The sequence below is a fragment of the Crotalus tigris genome, unplaced genomic scaffold (genome assembly GCF_016545835.1).
Source record: "Crotalus tigris isolate CLP2741 ecotype Arizona unplaced genomic scaffold, ASM1654583v1 scf7180000018073.2002930, whole genome shotgun sequence".
Lineage (NCBI taxonomy): Eukaryota > Metazoa > Chordata > Lepidosauria > Squamata > Viperidae > Crotalus > Crotalus tigris.
This window is the reverse complement of record NW_024096808.1, coordinates 779,554-794,950: the sequence shown is the minus strand read 5'-3', so window position 1 is coordinate 794,950 and position 15,397 is coordinate 779,554.

The following is a 15,397-nucleotide window of genomic DNA, read 5'->3' as shown; positions in this document are numbered from 1 at the left end:
TCTTTCTGATGTGGAGATCAACTTTAGATTCACAAGTCTTTTAAAGTCACCTTTAGTCTACTGATAATAATATATCCAACCTTTTCAGACAACATGGCAACTTAATAGACTAGAGTGTTGCATTTGTGAAGCAAATTATTACAGTTTTGATCAGTGTGGCTAGTTGGATTTCACCACTGGTTTCCTTGTAGGAAGGATCAGTTCTATCCTATAATATCTTCTCCTATTGTAGTCCTTCAACACCTTTATCAAAAATAATGGTGAGACAAGTGGTGAACTTGACATTGGAGCAGTGGTGTCAAACTGCCGGCCCCTGGGCCGGTTGCATCATGCTGAGGCTGCATCCACCCCAACTCCACCAATGCAAAAAAAGTCATGATACATCATGACACATCATATGATGTGGCGAGTTTGACACCTGTGTGTTGGAGGAATGGAGATTTTAAAAGTTTAGGATTATACTTTTTGTTGTTGATGATAAAGTCATTATCACCAAACAACTTTTCTGATTATTGCAGGAAGCTATGATATTTTTTAGCAGATAATGTATTTTTATATTAGCAGATAATATATTTTTATACTGAATCAGCTTGATGGGTCAAAATATCAGTCTAATCTTAGTTCATTTAGTTTATAAACTGACTACCTTCCCTTTTATCTCCTGAGACAAGTCTTTTTACTCATCCACTGCATCTCAGTGTCTCTGAGTTTATGAGATCAGATCTGAATTTACATTAAGTCCTCACCCATTGGCCGAGCCGGTAAAATTTGTTTTCAGGGTGGAGGATTATATAGACAAAAAAGAAGCTCTGCATTGGAAGAGAGATGCAAAATATTCCAGCTATGTCTTATTTTACTGAACTGTTTAAGAAAAAAAGAATGATGTACAATCTCACCCACCCCTTGTTTTATTAACAATTAACAGAAAACAATGTAGAATATTATATTGCTAAGTGTCAGGGTGCTGATCAGGCATCCAGGCAATTTGGTTCTTTTGAATCCAGAGACAATAAGCACATCATAAATAAATTGCAAGCTTTATTATTAACTCAAACAAACAGATTTAAAACCATAATAAGCAAGATGATACCCACATCTCTTATATGCTATTAAGAGCTCCTTAATAACAGGATGGAAGGCTGAGTCAACTTTAAGCAGGTAAGAATCGAACTTCTGGAGTGAGCAGTGAGTTAGCCTACAGTAGTGTATTCTAACCACTGCACCACCATGGTTCAGTGGTAAAGATCAGTACTAGGCCTTGCTTCTATGGTCACAAGACTGAAAGACCTACCCTTGAACAGGTAGCACTTGACTTGAAAGTGTGAGACTTTCACAGATAAGAAATTATTTTTATAGCTATGTGAAGATATCTCCCATCCCACTTTATTCAGCAAGTAAGAGTGAAAAACAAGCAGGTTAGTTCAGAATGACCTCTAAACTTTTTTTTAATATAAAGAAGAAATCAAAATATGTCACTAAACTCCTCAAAATACAATAGTCTTCTGCACTGCCACAATAAATAGATATAATCTTGAATAATTAGATTATCTAGAAACCTAAAAGTAGATAGCAGACAAGCTGCCTTTTTTGTGCCTATTAATATTAAAACCAGGTGAACTAAAAAAAAATTCTGTTATGGTGATATTGCCATTTTTGTCACTTTCTTTATTAAAGCAATTTTCTAGCATGAGGAATTATTAATTTCCTTTCCTGGATTTCAATGTCTTATTACTGCCTGTCTGGCTACAATTATAAGAAAACAATTAAGCCTTTATATTTCAAGGTGTCATTTGGACTTTCAAGAAACTTGGATCAGTTAGATTTATTATAATGGCCTGAATCATGATTTATCCTGTTTTACTAAAAATGTAGGGTTTAAAAAGGCTGAACAGTTTTACAAGATGAACAATTGGTCATCACATATTTCTTTACATATATATTTTGTTCTAAAAACATGGGAAAGTATTAGGTTGAATTTCCTTGCTGTTCAGTTTTTCCCTAGTTTTGGCAAAAATTGATTTCCATGGTTTTCCATGCCAATTAGATAACTATGAAGTCAGAGGTAAAGAGCCTATAATATTGGATTTCCATATTACTTTTAACTCAGTCAAAAGATTTCTTACTTCCCTAATAGAATGTTGTAAATTTTACAGATTCTTCTCTGTTCTCTAGTAAATGAAATAGCATCATGTCCAATTTTGCCATGTCTCCAGTTGTTTGCAATTTGTTGGAAACTGCAGTGAAATGCAGAATTTGATTGATTTAAAACTATGAATGAATCAAATTTCCTAAAGTAATTTGTAATTGTTATTCTGTGTTAGGAATGTTTTTAACATTTTTTTTTAAAAAAGCCTAGAAGTTCTTTTACTTACCAACCCTAAGGTGCTTTCATTTTATCTTCATGGCTACAGTAATATGCTCAATTAGGTACTTGATTGGAAGGAGTTGGCCAAGGATCAAAAATAATGATCAGGGATCAATGAAGCAATTTGCCATAAGGGTAAGTGTTTGGAATCACAATTCTCTCAGCTGAATTTGTCTCAGCCAGACTAACATGGAGCAAAGATTTCTCATGTCCTATATTAGTACTTCCCAGCATTCTAAATGCACATCAGTGAAAAAAAAAAACCCTGCAGACTGCCAAATAAGTTAGGTCAGGGGTAGGCAACCTTGGCTCTTTTATGTCTCGTGGACTTCAACTCCCAGAATTCCTGAGCTGGCTGGCTCAGGAATTCTGGGAGTTGAAGTCCACGAGTCATAAAAGAGACAAGGTTGCCTACCCCTGAGTTAAGTGGTCTGTCTTTACCTGCATGTAAACCAGATGCCCACAAACACAACTGAATATACTTTTTGAATTAAAATTAAATAATCCAAATTTTACATCCCCAAATCTCAGGGTATTGCAGTGGTCTCACTTTAACTCTCATAAGATTTTATGCAGAAATTTGAAACCATCTCAAAATTGACAGACTTTAAAAGGGCATTTCCTCACATCTTTTGTAAACTATTGGTCTTCAGAATGTGGTGCCACTATTTCCAATATACAGGCAGTCTTTGATTTACAGCCATTCATTTAGTGACTATTTGGAGTTATAATGTCCCTGACATTAATGACCAGTTTTCATACTTAAAACCATTGCAGTATCCCCGTGTCATATGATAAAAATTCAAGTGTGTGGCAACTGGCATGTATTTACAATGATTACAGCATACTGTTGTTATGTGATTGCCATTTGTGACCTTGCGAGTTTTCAATCAGTGGGGGAAGTCAATGGGGAAAGCCAGGTTTGCTTTAATGACCATATGATTCATTTAACAATTGCAATGATTTACTTAACAAGTGTGGCAAAAAAGTCATAAAATGGGGCAAAACTCACTTAACAATGCCTTGCTTAGCAACATAAATTTTGGGCTCAATTGTTGTCATAAGTCAAGGACCACCTGTATGACTATACTGACCCTATACATTCAATGCTCAAAAATATCCTAAACTTCAGTCTTATCTTTACAACCATGATGTAAATCTAACACTTTGTTCAAAGTTTGGAGATATGTAAAAGAAGCATGGTGATAGTAATGGTTTCATTGCACATATGATTACCGATGTACTTTCTCCCCAATGAGATGATTATGAATAGGGTCTAAAGCTTTCTTGAGATTTATTTAATAAGATGAAATGGCACAGAGCATTTCAGCTGTGACAGTTATCCACAAAAGAATTGAAGAACAAACATGTGTTTCTTCCACTGGTGACTGATGCATGCATTTCACATGAGCAGTAAGTAATAAAAGTTTTATAGCAACCTTGCAAAGTCTGGTAAGCTATAAAGATTTTATCACTAGGCATTTGGGATAGCCATATTACATTATCCCATCTCTGCTTTATAAACATTAAGGCTCCTTGGGTAGGCTGGCTGAGTAATTCTGTTCCATACAGATGATTTCGGAAGTTCTAATATTTAGATTATTGCAGCACAACATTTTTTCAGCAGTGTGAATTGAACTTTATAGTTCCGGGAAGTTTTATTGTAGCTCATAAAGAGAAAGAAAAACTGCATCTAATCGCTAATAATCCCTTACTTATTTTATTATTTTACATAAGACCTCAGAATTTACATTTGAGACTAGAGCCATTAAAAAAATACTTATTCAGAAATGATTCTTTATCTAAATCTTGGGATTTACATGATTTATACATTAGATTTACATCCCATCTGTCTTTTAGGAACTGAAAGCATTATCCACAACATCACACCTCTTTAATTTTTTCCTCTACAGCACGGGTGTCAAATTCACCATGTCATATGATGTGTCGTGACATATCGCGACTCTTTTTTGCATTGCTGGCGTGGCTGGCATGGTTGGTGTGGCTTCAGTATGATGAAACTGGCCCATGGGCCAGCAGTCTGATACCTCTGCTCTACAGCAGCAACCCAATGGGGATAGGTTAGGTCAGGGGTAGGCAACCTTGGCTCTTTTATGACTTGTGGACTTCAACTCCCACGCTGGCTCAGGAATGCTGGGAGTTGAAGTCCATGAGTCATAAAAGAGTCAAGATTGCCTACTCCTGGGTTAGGTATAGAAGATAAGTTATATCACGCATATGAACTTCTGTGGATTTCAATTTGGTCTTAGACTTTACTATTTTACTGCACTGACTTCAATGTTTAATATGCTTTACATTACAGACCTTAAATATTCTAATCGTATTACTGATTGTTTTAGTACAAAGAGCTCATTTAGCTGGTAAAAGGGTGGACGAAATACCCAGTAGTATAATGTTAAGCATAAAAGTTATTTTACATTTCGAAACCAAATAGAACACAAGAAATTATTTGATATTTCATTATATGCTTTTCCTCAGATAACACGAAAAATAAAATGTATCTGTCAGTTTGGGTCTCATGTAAACATTTGTCTCTTACAAATATGATCTAAAATGGATTGGCTGTTTCAAAATCCAGATGCCTGAGAAAAGAAATTCTCAAGATGAGCTACACAGAATAGATTTTCTCAACCTGATGCCCCCCCCCCCGCCCAGATGAGCTGAGAAATGGTGGCTTAAGAATATGACTAGGGAAGAAGAAAACTAAAGGACACATAAATAACAGCAACCTTGATTTTTGGTAATGATAAGCAAATGTCAACTGAGTTCACCCAAACTTCAGGACTATGGAAATCAGGCTCTTCTTTTGATGCATCATAAATTAAGACAAAATGCAGAAAACATCATTCTGTGATGATCTATGAGCATTACATCTCAAGTACTGGTAACTAATAAATCATTTTTATACTGGTTTTGCCAAGCAAAATAGCAAAGGGCAAAGAGATAGCCCTAATGTTTCTAATGATCCAAAGATTATACACATAGGCAGAGTTACTACACTGTAGCTGAAACAATCTGCAGGTTTTCTGGCTAAATGAACAATTACAATGGAGCTGTCGTGTGACAGTTACAGTGTTTCTCAATCCACTGATTCTTACCCATTAGATATCAGTAAAAGCTGTGCATTGTTGTTGACACTAATACTCTGTTAGGGGAAAGAACAAAGAACAAAGCTCAGAACAAAACAAGATATAATTGACAATGCTAAAGAGACAGAACAAGCACAATGTACAACAATATAGAACATATAGACAAAGTTAATTGTGAGATAGGACAACATTAAGTTGTGTTGTTTGGTGTTCTAAATATAGCCTCTATGAATGAATCTAATTGAGGAAAATGCTATGATGAAGATCTGCCAAGATAGAGCAGATCCTTTCTACCAAGAATAGCTTGAATATTTCCAATACCATTATTACCTGACTTCATAGTCATACAATACAAGATTAAAAATCAAATCCTCTTTTATGGTGACCATATAGTCTGTAGAATACAAAACATTCAAAAGTATTAGAAATCAAACAGAAAAAATGGGAGCAAAGTCATATGTTAAGAGTATCCTTCCTTCCTTCCTTCCTTCCTTCCTTCCTTCCTTCCTTCCTTCCTTCCTTCCTTCCTTCCTTCCTTCCTTCCTTCCTTCCTTCCTTCCTTCCTTCCTTCCTTCCTTCTCTAAGATGGATGTCACATTAGTTATGCAAATGAAAGCAAATATATGTGTCTCAGGATAATGCTGCAGGATCCAATCTAAGACATTCACAGGGACCAGGGGTTTATTCTTCCAAGCTTTTGGACTCATGCTGCAACTCATCCCCAGGGAACTTCTCACTCTCCAGAAGTTCCCTCAGGATAGCTCCAGCAGGAGTCAGAAAGCTTGGTCTTGGTGACTGACTCAGATGGATCCTGCAACATTAGTTATGTCTGGGGAAATCTGCTTTTGTGGGGGTTCATATTGATTACATTGGTAGCAAATATGGCAGGAACCTTGTAGAGATGTTTTCAATAGTTTTGAAAACAGAGAAAGACTATTGTTCAGAAGATCCAACTTGGCCTCAGATGCAGATAGAGTAAATTAATTCTTGCCCCTGTTTTATGAAACTGGGTTCAGCTGAGCACTGAGTTTTCCCAATATGTTTTTGACAGATGGGTAAGTGCAAAAGTTTGATTGAATGATACTCTGGTGTGGTTTTAACATTTTTAAGATTGGAAGGATTTTCCATCTCCATCATGGTCTGTTAGGCATAGGAGAAAGTGATTTATTTGAAAATGATGTATTAAATGATTGCTGCCATCCAATAAAGTAGAAACTGCAGACTGATTTTCTGTGCAGCTCACACTGATCTGAAATATAAAGAATTACATAGTTTCTGGCAATGTCCTTAGCCTGATAAAGTTGGTGAAGATGGGACTTTGTATAAGTATTGAGATTAAATTTTTATAAGGAAAAAACAATTTGATATTTCAGATTCAGTTTCTTGGAAATACGCCCTTGTAAGCCGTGCTCTAGGCAGGAATTAAAAACAAAACTGTTGTGTTCTTAACATTAGAAGGGACAGTGATGTATTCTGAGTTGCTTCCTTTCTCAAGCTTCTCTTTTCCTTTGGTGCTTAGCTGAAGTCCCCACAGTAGCAAGAAAATAAGTCATTTTCCTATTAATAATATAGATCCATGGGTATGGCATTGAGTTATAGTCTTTCCTGTAGCTACTCCAGGCTGTGCTCAGACTGGTCTGTCTGATCTTGAATCTTGGGCAACTGCTCTACAAAAAACTGGTGTTTTGAGCCTCTGATGGGTTTTTAAAAATGTATTTATTTATTTAACTTCTGTAGCTGCCCAACTCAACCAAATGACTCTGGGTTGCTTCCAAGTGACTCTGGGCAATTTTCCTAATGTCCTTCTGAGGTTTGCTTGGTGGCTATGATGCCTGGTAGAACTTCCCATGTTGTCAGGAGGCAGGTTATTGGGTCTTCCATAATCAGCACTGTCCTTTCTTGTGTTAGCCAGTCTAGATGGGGCCCTGCTGCCCGTAGTTGGTTCATCTGTGCTGCTATGAGTTCATGCACTATTAGTTTCTTTAGTGCAAATCTTGTCTGGGCCAGATGTTGTCCAGCTATAAGCACAATAAAATCATTTTTAATCTTTAAAAAAAATCCTTGTTCTCCTTGACTACAATATTTGAAATTATTTTTTCTCTACATACACACTATAAAGTATATTTATCTCTGGTCTTTTTGCAGATTTCATTCTTTTATATGTGTTTTTTCTCATCTAGATGCTTCATTACTCAATTAGGTAACATCATCAGTGCTAGTATGTAGTATGGGCTTTGCTCCCTGTTTATGTAGGGTAGCTTGCCCTTCCAGTGCTGGTAGACATGTGGTTTTCTCCTAGGTAATTTCTTGATTAAGATATTTTTTCCACTTGATTGTTTGTCTAGTGCAGGGGTAGTCAACCTTGTCTCTTTTATGACTCGTGAACTTCAACTCCCAGAATTCCTGAGCCAGCCAGGAATTCTGGGAGTTGAAGTCCACGAGTCATAAAAGAGCCAAGTTTGACTACCCCTGGTCTAGTGTTAATTCCTAATAATCTGGCTGTTGAAGATGATATGTAGCTTATGTAGATTTATTAGAAAATAGTAAATGTGGATTACAAGATAGAGAGAGAAGGTAGTTGAAGTGGAAATACTAATGATACACCAAGATAATGACAGGGATAATAACTTCTTGGTGGATTTATAAAAGAGGATTGCTAAAATCTTGAAGAAATTTCAAGGATGGGAGAAAAGAAGGAAAGAACATCAATTCTATGACAGCATTTCAATGGACCAAAATCTAAGACAGTTAGAAGAAAAAGCAAGAATTTGAAAGTTTATTTGTTTGACCAAGGTTAAAACAAGTAATATACTTTGATAAAGTTCTAGAACCCCCTTTCAGACTTTTTTTTGCTGATAACTGAATTGATATATTGATGATAAATGGATTTGTGAATGGGTAAAAGGTAGAAGAAACATATACATGCAATCTTATAAAGAAAATGTGAAGATATTAATTTTACCTCCACTAGTTGTGATAAAAATTGGAAGTAATTTCTTTGATCTTTTGCTTTTCTCCCTTTTGTTCTTTCCTTGTATTTTCTATTTTTTCCTTTTCCTTTTCTCTCTTTTTTTCCAATTTGGTTTGTATATCTTTTATTATTTTTAAAATGTCCCATTGGTCATGCTAAATAATAACTCTCAAGTTCAGTCCACAGTGATAATCAATATCATTTTCATTTCAATGCATTATTGAAGCTAATATGTATGCTGATTGATAGTCTTTTAAACTGGGGAAATTAATACCACTATTGTCACAAGAGCTGCTATTTTTCACAGAGAAATCCTGGATATTTGCACTTTTCATAAAGATGTAATAATTATCCTGACTTCATGAAAATATACATTTGAAATCAGCAAGCTCTCTATTTAGATAGCATTAGCTCACATTAAGATCGCGCAGTGGCTCAGTGGTTAAAACACTAGATTTGTTGGCTGGAAAGCCAGGTTTGAGACCCGAGCACTACATGATGGGATGAGCTCCCATCCTTACCCAGCTCCTGCCAACCTAGCAGTTTGAAAGCATGCAAATGTGAGTAGACAAATAGGCACCACTTCTGTGGGAAGGTAACAGTGCTCTGTGATGTTGTAGAAATGTCTTTGGACAGAGCTGCCTGAATGCCCTTGACATGGAGATGAGCACCAACCCTTACAGCAGCAATGATTCGCAAAGTAAAATTTCAGGGACTCCTTTACCTTTTTTACTTAATTCACATTGTTCCATTATTTTCTTAAAACCACACATAGGTTTATGAATTTATGCAGGGCAAATTCAGTCTGAAAGTATTCAATTTATAGATATATTGGGAATGCAGGTGAAAGCTTTTCCACTTGCAGCAGAAATGATAAAATGATGGCCAGATTACAGGAAAATATATTGATTGAAGAGGTAAAAGGACTTTGTAGCTTTGCTGGCACTGTGAGCTGCTGATCCTTTGTTCACATCTCAGTAATTGAGAACCCCCAGGAGTCTGGTTCAAGCTGAGCACTCTGGGATTTCTTTGGATCAGTGTCCTACATACCTCAATACAAACAGGAAGCAAGGCAATTGGAAGTCTGACAACCTGTCCAAGAATTGTCATGTTGTAAATCTTTTAACAGCAGCCAGTGATAAGGGAAATATTTAGACAGGGAGCAAGCAAGTCTTAGTAAGTTCAAAGAATTTTTGCTAGCCTTGGATATTGAGGAATCCATATGCTGCTAGTAAGAGTTATTTAGAAGCAGAAAAATGACAATAATCCAAAGCAGTCCAAAGATTTAGAACCAGGAGGTGTCATAAGAATTAAGATAATGGTCCAAAAAGACTTTAAAAGAAGCAAGATAGGAAGAGTATTGATGCCTCTAAAGTTTGGTGTTGAAGAAGATTCCTGAGAATATAACGGGCAGCCAAGAAAACAAACAAATGGATCATTGAACCAATCAACCTACAGTTCTCACTCAAGGCACAAAGGGCCAGGCTTACATTATTCTATTTTGAAAACAGTATGCAATGACATAGCTTTCTGGAGAAGGCTCTATATGTGGGAAGGGTGGAAGAAAAAAAGAGGAAGACCAGCAGTAAGGTGGATGGACTCAGCTACAGTAGTGGTGAGTACACCATTGGAAGAACTGAAGGAGAAGGTCAGGTGGAGGTCATAACAGAGAAAATCTATCTATCTAATAAAGGAAAGAGAACACCAAGAATTTCTGCCACAATTTAATCAGAGGAGTTGCTTTTTTCTCCTTCCAGGTTGATCACTTCTGCTCTACTCTTTGTAGCTTTTGGTATATTCTTGGGCTAGGTATCCTGTCACGGTCTGGCTCCTCATTATCTAGTTAGCCCTCATCTACTATAATTTATTTATTTATCATACTTATATGGCTTCACATCTTTGCATCACAAGAGTATTCATATTTGTTCTCCAAGCTGACAGCCCATCAAGATTGCCTTTTCAAAGTCTAAATCAGAGGAGTCCATAAGAATGAGGTTGTTTCCATGCTAATCTGAGTGCCAGGTTTTAGGACTGAAGTGGCTGTGATATGGAACAATGTGTGTTAGTTAGGATAAATTAAAGGGATTGAGTATAATGCAGAGTAAGAGAAAGCAGCCTAAGAGGAAATAGGGAGAGAATAACTATTAGACTATCAGTGTAGTTAAAATATACAAATGGAAACAACATAGACTTCCTACATCGAATTTTAATTCCTAATGAGATATAGTAATCCTATTAGCTTTCATTTGAGCAGAGAGATTAGAATAGTAAGATACTGTGTAAAGAAATCTATTTTTTTTCTTGTTTAGTCATGTCAATCAAGGAGAAAGTGAGTTTTAGTCCTGCCTAAGGCATAAAAACCAGCTGGGTGACTTTGGGCTAGTCACTCTCTCTCAGTACAATCTTCCTCGCAAAAATTTCCCCATGCTGTTGTGGGGAAAATAGGAAGACAAGGGAGTATTATGTATGTTCACCACTTTGAGTTACTTGTAAAATATGAACTTGGCCTGAACTGATAATATACTCTTTCCAAACTGATTACCCTCCATATGTTTTGACACTGTAAATTCCCAAATTCCAAATTAAAAGAAAACAGGGATACTGGGAGATGTAGACCCCCCCAACATTTCTGGAGAGCATTAACTTGAGAATTGTTGTAGTGCACTTTGTGATCTTAAACCTGAAGGAATGTGACAGGTGACAATATTAATAATCAGTTTGCAATAATGGATTGTTTATTTTGGCTAGCTAGTCTGAGCACCTGATAATGCTAATCAAAGCATGCAGTGATATGCTTGCAATCTGGATTTCTGCCAAGTGTACCTCAAAAAGCACCATATAGAAAAAGATTGTTTTCTGTGTATGTATGTGTGTATACACATATATGTATGTGTGTGTGTGTGTGTGTGTGTGTGTGTGTGTGTATGATTAGAGATGTCCGTAAAAATGTGACTCCTGGGTATGTTCATATCATAAAATAAATAACTCACGATCACCAGGAGAAATAGGAAAAAAATTAATAAAACTGAGCTTTCGTCGGGAGCTTCCGACATCATCAGGGTTATAGCCAGTTAACAGAAATGCCTTAAATAAGGTTAACTAACATTTGTGCCTGGATCCTAGACCACGTCATCGGCCCCAGCTGGTTAGATTGTATTCTAGTTGTTTCTTTGATGTCTGCACCTAACTCTTTTCTATCCAGCAGCTTACAGGTATTTCCCTGGCACTTAGCCAACAGTGGACACATCCCGACCAACAGCTGAGGAGCCCACCGACACTGAAGATGAATAGGCGACCACCGAGAGCCGAACATCTTTCAGGAGATGAAGGAGGGAGTGACTACTGGGCGAGGGACCTGCATGGTTCCCAGCTACACTTCGGAAGATCCTCAACTTCCGGATGGAAGAGCTGTGTTGATGGCATTAGGGGGACCCCCAGGAGATTGGGCAGTGAAACCATAGAGCCCAACATTGTGTGTGACAACAAAGAGGGTCGGTTCACATATAGAAGCAGGGAGTGTGGTGTGGTGACTCGCTCGTACCGTAAAAGAGAGGGAGACACCTTATCCTTTCACTCGATGGGTGGGTGGAAGATTATGGACAGGGGATGCATGCGCCCACAACCAGAGGCTCCTCTAGTGGGACATAGGCATGGGAGATCCGCCCTGGGTAAGAGCGGGGACTACCAACAACGGATGGAACAACAAGAGACTGCTGACGTAGAGAGCATTAAGGTGGGGGTGAAGGTAGAAGCGCCAAATTGCATGACATTCAGACAAGTGCCACCCGTGCAGGAAAAGGGAAGAGGATAGAAGACATGGGGCAGGGGGAGACACCCGTTTCACAATTGAAGGGAGCAAGAGTTAATACTTCTAATGGAGCACATAGCAACATCAAGGGAAGATCAAATGGCCTACCCCCCAAGACCCATAGTAAGGAGAATTGGGTGAAGAAGAATGAGGGCAGTACGGAGGTAAGCGTCATCAAAGAGGAGGAGGATGAAAGGATTTTAACAAACCTAGGACCCAGTAAGAATGTTCAAAGGAGAGATAGAAAAAAGTTGGGTGCAGACGTCAAAGAAACGACTGGAATACAATCTAATTGGCTGGGGCTGATGACATGGTCTAGGAGCAGGACACAAATGTTAGTTAACCTTATTTAAGGCATTTCTGTTAACTGGCTATAACCCTGATGATGTCGGAAGCTCCCGACGAAAGCTCGGTTTTATTAATTTTTTTCCTATTTCTCCTGGTGATCGTGAGTTATTTATTTTATTATATATATATATATATATATATATATATATATATATATATATATATATATATATATATATATGTAGGTCTTTGGTTGTTCGGTTTTCTCCCGCGTAAAATTGGAAGTGTCTTGGCGACGTTTCGACGAAGTCCCATTCGTCATCTTCAGGCTGGTGTTTTCAGCTTCATGCTTCGAGCAGCAATGTGTGGTCTTAGCTGTTTCTTCCTTTTAACTGCCGTGAGGGTAATGAACTGATTGATGGGAGCTTGGCTGTGTTCTGATTGGGTGGAGGTGTTGTTCATGAATGGTTAGGGGCTTGCTGTGCTCTGGATTGTTCTGGGGGGAGTGTTCTGTTTGGTTGTGCTCCGGTTAGTCTGAGTTGCAGAGGGGTTTAAGATTTTGGGGTTAGGGAGTCGTTTGTCAATAAGGGCAGGTTTCCAAATGGCTGGTAGGCGGGAGGTATCATCTCGCTTGTTCATGCTGTGTGGGCGTTTTTCTATCTCGATGGCTTCTCTGATTATTCTGTTATTAAATTGTTCACTTTTGGCAATGGTTCTGGTATTTTTAAAGTCAATTTCGTGTCCTGTGGCTTTAAGGTGTTGGACCAGGGAAGATGTTGGTTCATCTTTTGTGTGCTCGTGGATGGGTTTTTGTTTTTTCCCCCCCTTTTTTATATGTTCGTCAGTGCGTGCACTTATTCTTCTGTTGGTTTGTCCGATGTATGTGGTTGGACAAGTGGTGCATGGTATTTCGTATACTCCTTGATTTTCTAATTCAATTTTATCTTTGGGGTTTCTAAGGATGGTGGATATTTTTCTGTTTGTGCAGAATGCTGTTTTGATGTTGTGTTTATGGAGGATCTTACTGATTCTGTCTGTGGTGCATTTTATGTATGGGAGGAGGGCTTTGCCATTTTCTTGTTCTTTGTCTTGGATTTTAGTGGGGGTTTCTTTTTGGATTAGGTTTGTAATCTTATTTCTATGGAATCCATTGGATGTTAGTACATTGGTGAGAGTGTGTAGTTCTGGTTTTAGGGGTTGTTCGTCAGCTAAGCGTTTTGTTCTGGAGATGAGTGTCTTGGCTACAGAGTTGATCTGTGCTGGGTGTTGGTGTGAGAGAGCGTGCAGATAGCGGTTTGTGTGTGTTTTCTTCTGGTAGATGGTGTGTCCTAGGGAGCCATTGGATTTCTTGTAGACTAAGACATCCAGGAAGGGAAGTTGGTTGTTAGCTTCTGTTTCCATGGTGAACTGTATTTTGGGGTGTAGTCTGTTGAGGTGTGTGATGAAGTTGTCCAGTTTTTCTTTCCCATGTGGCCAGATTATGAAGGTGTCGTCTACATATCTGAGCCAGAGTTTGGGTTTGTGATCCGATTTTTCTAGAGCTTGGGTTTCAAAGTGTTCCATGTAGAGGTTGGCAATGACAGGTTAGAGGGGTGATCCCATGGGTGCTCCTTCTGTTTGTTTGTATTTTTGTCCGTTATAGATGAAGTATGTGTTGGATAGGCAGTGGTTGGTCAGATCTAAGATGTGTTTGGGGGGGTGATATTTGTTTTGAATAGCTGTCAAGGCTTCTTTGATAGGCACTTGGGTGAAGAGGGATATGACATCGAAGCTCACTAGTAGGTCGCTGGGCTGTAAGCTTTGTTTCTTTATGATCTCTATAAACTGGAATGAGTTTTTTACGTGTGAGGTGATGGATTCTGCATAGGGCTGTAGTTGTTTTGCGAGAAATTTGGCTAGGTTTTGTAGAGGTGAGCCTATGGAGCTGACTATAGGTCTGAGTGGGGTTCCTTCTTTGTGTATCTTGGGGAGACCATAGAGTTTAGGGCATCTGGATGATTTCTCTCTGGGAATTATTCTTTGCTGGATCTCTTCGCTAATGGGGGAGGCTTTTATCTTGGTTCTGGTGGTTTTTTCCAGGTAGGTGGTGGGATCTGTATTTAGGGGTTTGTATGTGGAGTCTTGGAGTAGGTTGGTTAATTTGGTTTGGTAGTCATATGTGTTCATAACCACCGTGGCGTTGCCCTTGTCTGCTGGTAGGATTATTATGCTGGTGTCTTCTTTCAGGTTACGTAGTGCTGTCTGTTCCTCTTTGGGTAAGTTTCTTTTGGGTGGCTTGCTGGTGCAGAGGATGTTGGTGATTTTGAGTCTGATTTTGTTAGCGTCATCGGGGTTGATTTTGGTCAGGCTGGTTTCAACTTCACATATAATGGTTTCAGTGGGGATGTGTTTTGGAGCGACTGCAAAGTTGAATCCTTTGGAAAGGACCTTTCTGATTAGGGCCAATTCTTGTTCTTTTCGAGATCCGTTTGGTGGCTGCAGAGTTGGAGTGGAATTTCAGTTGGCAACATGTGGGGATTAGATTTTGATCTCGGCAGTTACGTAGGAATGCGAGGTCACATAAAATGGAAGCTCTTTGGACTTCAAGTTTTTCATAGGTCCTGGTCAGATGGTTGATTTCCTCCCCGTAGAGGTTCGATATTTGTTTTCTGAGGTTTTCGCGGGTATTTGTATATAGGTCTTTGGAGGAACAAAAGAGGAACGACAGCACTACGTAACCTGACAAGAAGACACCAGCATAATATCCTACCAGCATACAAGAGGGCATACGCCACGGTGGTTATGAACACATTGACTACAAACCAAATTAAACCAACCTACTCCAAGACTCCACATAAACGAACCCCAAATACCGA